Source organism: Salvelinus alpinus, chromosome 11, assembly GCF_045679555.1.
Source record: "Salvelinus alpinus chromosome 11, SLU_Salpinus.1, whole genome shotgun sequence".
Classification (NCBI taxonomy): Eukaryota; Metazoa; Chordata; class Actinopteri; order Salmoniformes; family Salmonidae; genus Salvelinus; species Salvelinus alpinus.
Genome location: NC_092096.1, coordinates 51757524 through 51764638, shown reverse-complemented (window position 1 = coordinate 51764638; position 7115 = coordinate 51757524).

Here is a 7115-nt window from a genome sequence, read left to right as displayed (position 1 = left end):
TAAAATCTGTGCCGGCTCCAAGCACCAGGTCTCCAGTACGCCTTCACAGCCCAGTACGTCCTGTGCCAGCTCCCCGCACTCGCAGTGCGAAGTGCTTCATCGTTCCGGTACAATTTGTGCCGGCTATACGCACCAGGTCTCCAGTACGCCTCCACAGCCCAGTACGTCCTGTGCCAGCTCCTCGCACTCGCCCTGAAGTGCGTGTCAACATTCCGTTGCCACCTGTACCGGCTCCACGCACAAGGCCTCCAGTGCACCTTTCCAGTCCGGTACGTCCTGTGCCTGCTCCTCGCACTCACCCTGAAATGTGTGTCACCAGTCCGGTGCCACCTGTGCCGGCTCCACGCACCAGGCTTCCGGCGACGGTCCCCAGTCCAGAGCTTCCGGCGACGGTCCCCAGTCCAGAGCTTCCGGCGACGGTCCCCAGTCCAGAGCATCCGGCGACGGTCCACAGTCCAGAGCTTCCGGCGATGGTTCACAGTCCGGAACCTCCTGCGACGGTCCACAGTCCGGAACCTCCTGCGACGGTCCACAGTTCGGAACCTCCTACGACGGTCCACAGTCCGGAACCTCCTACGACGGTCCACAGGCCGGAGCCCTCCTTTGCGCCGATGCCCAGTCCAGGCACGGCGTCTAGTCCCGTTCCAGGGCAGGAGCCTCCCTCTGCACCGGTGACCAGTCCAGGCACGGTTTCCAGTCCAGCTCCAAGGCCGGAGCCCTCCTCTGCGCCGGTGCCCAGTCCAGGCACGGCGTCCAGTCCTGCTCCATGGCAGGAGCCTCCCTCTGCACCGGTACCCAGTTTGGGTACGGTGTCCAGTCCAGCTCCATGGCCGGAGCCTTTCTCTGCGCCGGTGCCCAGTCCAGGCACGGCGTCCAGTCCAGCTCCAAGGCCAGAGCTTTCCTCTGCACCGATTCCCAGTCCAGGCACGGTGTCCAGTCCCGCTCCAGGGCAGGAGCCTTCCTCTGCGCACGGGTCCCGTGCTCCATGACCGGACCCGTGGTCTGGGTGGGGGCAAAGTCCTGCACCAGAGCCGCAACCGATGCTGGCGGATCCGCGAGCGGAGTGGGTACTTCACCCCGCACCGGAGCCGCCACCGATGCTAGATGACCACCCGGACCGGGTTTTGCGGCCGGAGTCCGCGCCTTTGGGGGGGGGTACTGTCACGCCCTGACCATACAGAGCCTTTTTATTCTCTATGTTGGTTAGGTCGGGGTGTGACTAGGGTGGGTAATCTAGGTTGTTTTATTTCTATGTTGGCCTGGTATGGTTCCCAATCAGAGGCAGCTGTTTATCGTTGTCTCTGATTGGGGATCATATTTAGGCAGCCATTTCCCCACTGTGTTTTGTGGGATCTTGTTTTTGTGTTGTTGCCTGTGAGTACTCCAGAACGTCACGTTTAGTTTATTCTTTATTGTTTTTTGTGAGTTTCATTGAATTAACATGTGGAACTGTACGTACGCTGCACCTTGGTCCAGTTCTTACGACGATCGCGACAATGATGCAAATGCTTGCCTGGCAACATTTTCTCAGAATGCAGCAGGCTCCATACCCACTTTACACTCCCTTTTCCAATGACCAATAGTCCCACACCTAAAACAGGACTCGGTCTCCCTACACTTTGAATGCTTTTCTGCTACGTTTCTTTGTCTTATCTGGGCCATTGAAACTATTTAGTGATATTCTCTATGGCTCTTCTAACCCCTGCTCACGAGGTGAGCGGAGTCATATCTGGCTTTATCATGATGCATTTTTTGTTAGTAGAATGCTGACATCAAAACGCTGGTATATTGAGCTTTTGATTCTGGGTTTATGTCTTTGTGCCAAGTCATAATTGCCTCCCTGAATTCTTTATTTGATTTGAATTCACCATCAGCAGGAAAATGTTGTCCAATTTTATCTAATTTGCAAAATGTTTCCCATATTCCAGCCAAATTGGTTGAATGCTTGTGCGCTTCTTTTACCGCTTCCATGGCTTTAATAAATTCCACTATCTCTATATTACAGGGAGAAACGGGTCCGTTTGTTGCCATATCACTAGTTATTATTCCTTAAACACTCCCAGCGGTGTTCAGGGTATTTTAGATTTCTTCACTCCCGTCTATAATACACACCTTCTATTAACTATTTTCTAAGATAGCACTAGACACTTCCCATGATAATAATTAATTGGTCACGGCACTTAATACCTTGTATTAGAACCGATACCATAAACATCTGCGAACCTATGACTCGAGAATACGGACAGGACTTTATGTTCTATACCCCCACAAGGGGCCTATCCTATATGAAACTTACCCTTCACATATATTAGCCTGGCTCTCGCAGAGAACAATCTCCACTTGGGACCTATCCTTTTGGAACCTACCCTACACCATATATTTACGACCGGTCGTTTACACAATGGGCCTATAGAATTAAACTTTGGCTCTCCAGGTCCGTATCCCATAATTAGTTCAGCCAACGATTCTCATCTCCCCAAGATGTCAAAATGAGTGGAAACAGATAGAGGAACTAGCCTACCTTATTTGTTGCCAGCTCTGCTCCACAGATCTGGTCTCTTTGGTTTGACTACAAATTGTGGTGAACTCCTGGCAAGCTCGCCATCTGTTAGGTTCTTATTTTTCAGAGTAAATAACTCACGGACACTAGAGAAGCTTTAACCAAGTTTAATTCTTCGCAAAGGTTCTGTACAGCTGTAATTTGACAGCAAAACATTTCTTACCATCACAGTTATATACATCCCACTTCAGGACACTCTGTCACGACTTCCGCCGAATTCGGCTCCTCTCCTTGTTCAGGCGGCGTTCGGCGATCGTCGTCACCTTCTTTCTAGCCATCGTCGCTCTATTTTTCATATGTCCATTTGTTTTGTCTTGTTCCATACACACCTGGTTTTCATTCCCCAATCAATCTACATGTATTTAGTCCTCTGTTCCCCATCATGTCTTTGTGTGTAATTGTTCATTGTCAATGGTGTATGTTCAGGCGCGATACTTTTATAGTTTATGTTCCGTGTTTTTGGGCACTTATGTCATTTTTGTGCCTATTGTTGAAACGGAATAAAAGTGCGCCTGTTTACTCTACTCTGCTCTCCTGCACCTGACTTTGCCTCCCTTACACAGCCTTAACAGAATTACACACCAACGATGGAGTCAGCAGGAGCAGGTACCCTGGTTAGAGGAGTCGAGGAGCGCGTCCAGGAACATTCAGCTATGTTAAATCATCTTGGTGCCATGATGGATCGTGTTGTCCAGACTATGGACCGATGGGAGAGACAGGAGGACTCCCCAGTGCCTCGACCAGCGCAACCGGGGTTCCCTCTACCCGTCCCGTCCGGAACCAGTCCCAGTGCGATACGCCTCTCCCTTCCCAGGGAGTATGATGGGACGGCAACACAGTGCCAGGGATTACAATTGGACAACTCTCCCTTCCTATTATAACTGGACCTCTACCTGGCCACTGGGCACCCAGCTCCCTCGGGAAAGGAGAGCGTTTCTGCCCTCGTCTCATGCCTCTCAGGAAGAGCTCTGGAGTGGGCAAACGCCGTGTGGGGAGAAGGAGACGCGGCGTTGGACCACTTCGAGGAGTTCACCCATCGCTTCCGGGCCGTCTTCCGGGCAGGGGACGAGGAGCGCCCAGGATTTTGCCCTGGAATTCCGGACCTTGGCCGTCGGAGCAGGCTGGAACGACAGTGCCCTCATCGACCACTATCGGTGCAGCCTGCGTGAGGACATCCGACGTGAGCTGGCCTGCAGGGATGCCACCATCTCCTTCGACCAACTGGTGGATTTGTCCATCCGGTTGGATAACCTACTGGTCACCCGCGGACGTCCAGAGGGGGCTCTGTCGGTGCCATCTTCCAACACTCCTGCTCCGGTGCCCATGGAGTTGGGAGGGGCTGCTCGTAGGGAGACTGGAGGAGGAGACATCACCTGCACCATCTGTGGCCGCACCGGACACACTGTCGGTCGGTGCGGTGTTGGTTCCTCTGGGAGTCGAGGCAACAGCCAGGGCACTCTGGCGTCAGCCCAGGTGAGGTCGCACCACACTCTTCCAGAGTCCTCTGTTGATCACCTGTTTGTATCTGTTTGTTTCCCTGATTTTTCCCCGCATTCCCAGCATAAGGCGCTCGTCGATTCAGGCGCAGCTGGGAATTTTATCGACAGAGCATTAGCCCTTAGTTTAGGGATCCCCATTATTAATGTAGTTAGACCTTTCCCGGGTTTCCCGCTCTGGACAGTCGACCATTAGGGTCCGGGCTAATCAGGGAAGCCACTATCTCCCTGACCATGGAGACGCAGGGGGAGAAAATCAGTCTCTTTCTCATTGACTGTCCTGCGTTTCCCATGGTACTAGGCCTTCCCTGGTTAGCTCTTCATAACCCCACTATTTCATGGCAACAGAGGCCTCTCACGGGGTGGTCGTGAGAGTGCTCGGGGAGGTGTGTAGGGGTTTCCATTGGTGTTACCACTGTGAAAGGTCCAGACCAGGTCTTCACCGTGCGCATCCCCTAGAATATGCCAATTTGGCTATCACCTTCTGTAAAAAGAAGGCGACTCAATTATCACCTCATCGACGGGGGGATTGTGCGATAAATCTCCTGGCAGACGCTGCGCTTCCCAGGAGTCACGTGTATCCCCTGTCGCAAGCGGAGACGGTGGCTATGGAGACATATGTTTCTGAATCCCAGCGTCAGGGGTACATTCGGTCCTCCACTTCACCCGCCTCCTCGAGTTTCCTTTTTGTGAAGAAGAAGGATGGAGGTCTACGCCCGTGCATTGACTATAGAGGTCTCAATCAAATCACGGTGAGGTACAGTTACCCGCTACCTCTTATCGCCACGGCGATTGAGTCAATGCATGGGGCGCGCTTCTTCACGAAAACGGATCTCAGGAGTGCGTATAATGAATGCTCCATCAGTTTTCACATCCTTTGTTGACAAGATTTTCAGGGACCTGCACGGACAGGGTGTAGTGGTGTATATCGATGACATTCTGATATACTCCGCTACACACGCCGAGCATGTGTCCTTGCTACGCAGGGTACTTGGACGACTGTTGGAGCATGACCTGTACGTCAAGGCTGAGAAATGCCTGTTCTTTCAGCAGGCCGTCTACTTCCTAGGGTATCGCAATTCCACATCAGGGGTGGAGATGGAGAGTGACCGCATTGCAGCCGTGCGTAATTGGCCGACTCCCACCACGGTAAAGGAGGTGAAGCGATTTTTAGGGTTTGCCAATTACTACCGGAGATTTATCCGGGGTTTTGGCCAGGTGGCTGCTCCAATTACCTCACTGCTGAAGGGGGGTCCCGTACGGTTGCAGTGGTCGGCTGAGGCGGACAGGGCTTTTGGGCAGCTAAGAGCTCTGTTTACTTCGGCTCTCGTGCTGGCCCATCCGGATCCCTCTCTGGCGTTCATAGTGGAGGTGGACGCATCCGAGGCTGGGATAGGAGCCGTGCTCTCACAGCACTCGGGTACGCCACCAAAACTCCGCCCCTGTGCTTTCTTCTCGAAGAAGCTCAGCCCAGCGGAGCGTAGCTATGATGTGGGAGGCCTGGAGCTGTTGGCTGTGGTTAAACCGTTGAAGGCGTGGAGACATTGGCTTGAGGGGGCTAAACACCCTTTCCTCATCTGGACTGACCACCGCAACCTGGAGTACATCCGGGCAGCGAGGAGACTGAATCCTCATCAGGCTAGGTGGGCCATGTTCTTTACCCATTTTGTATTTACCCTGTCCTACAGACCAGGTTCCCAGAATACTAAGGCAGACGCACTGTCCCGGCTGTATGACACAGAGGAGCGGCCCATGGATCAGACTCCCATACTCCCGGCCTCTTGCCTGGTGGCGCCAGTCGTGTGGGAGTTGGGCGCGGACATTGAGCAGGCGTTGCGTACAGAACCCGCTCCCCTCCAGTGTCCGGTCGGGCATATGTACGTTCCGTCTGCTGTCCGTGACCAGTTGATTTATTGGGCTCACACGTCACCCTCCTCTGGTCATCTGGGGATCGGTCGGGCGGTGTGATGTCTGACTGGGAAGTACTGGTGGCCCACCTTGGCAAAGGACGTGAGGATCTATGTTTCCTCCTGCTCTGTGTGTGCCCAGAGTAAGGCTCCGAGACACCTGCCCAGAGGTAAGCTACACCCCTTACCCGTTCCACAATGACCTTGGTCACACCTGTCTGTGGATTTTTTAACTGATCTACCTCTTTCACAGGGAAACACTACGATCCTGGTCGTTGTGGATCGTTTCTCTAAGTCCTGTCATCTCCTCCCTCTGCCCGGTCTTCCTACGGCCCTACAGACTGCGGAAGCCCTGTTTACTCACGTCTTCCGGCACTACGGGGTGGCTGAGGATATAGTGTCTGATCGGGGTCCCCAGTTCACGTCGAGAGTCTGGAAGGCGTTCATGGAACGTCTGGGGTCTCGATCAGCCTTGCCTTGGGTTTTCACCCCGAGAGTAACGGGCAGGTAGAGAGAGTCAACCAGGATGTGGGCAGGTTTCTGCGGTCCTATTGCCAGGACCGGCCGGGGGAGTGGGCGGCGTTCGTGCCCTGGGCCGAGATGGCACAGAACTCGCTTCGCCACTCCTCCACTAACCTCTCTCCCTTTCAGTGCGTATTGGGGTACCAGCCGGTTTTGGCACCGTGGCATCAGGGTCAGACCGAGGCTCCTGTGGTGGACGACTGGTTCAGGCGCGCGGAGGAGACATGGGAGGCCGCACGTGTACACCTCCAGCGAGCTGCGCTTCGCCAGAAAACCAGCGCGGACCGTCACCGCAGTGAGACCCGGGGGACCGGGTCTGGCTCTCGACCCGAAACCTGCCCCTCCGCCTGCCCTGCCGGAAGCTGGGTACGCGGTATGTGGGGCCCTTCAAAGTCCTGAGGAGGGTGAACGAGGTATGTTGTAGATTACATTCCAACACCACAAACCAACAACCCCACTCAAACAGTGTTTTTCTCTCTTCCTCTTTAGCAGTGTGTGTGTTTTGTAAAGGACGGCAGTGTGTGAAGTTCTTTCCCACTGTGGTTAGAGAGAGACAAATATAGAAATCATTGTAGTCATATTGAAAAACCTGCTAAAAACGTTGCTGGGTTGGTTAGTACACACTTTGAC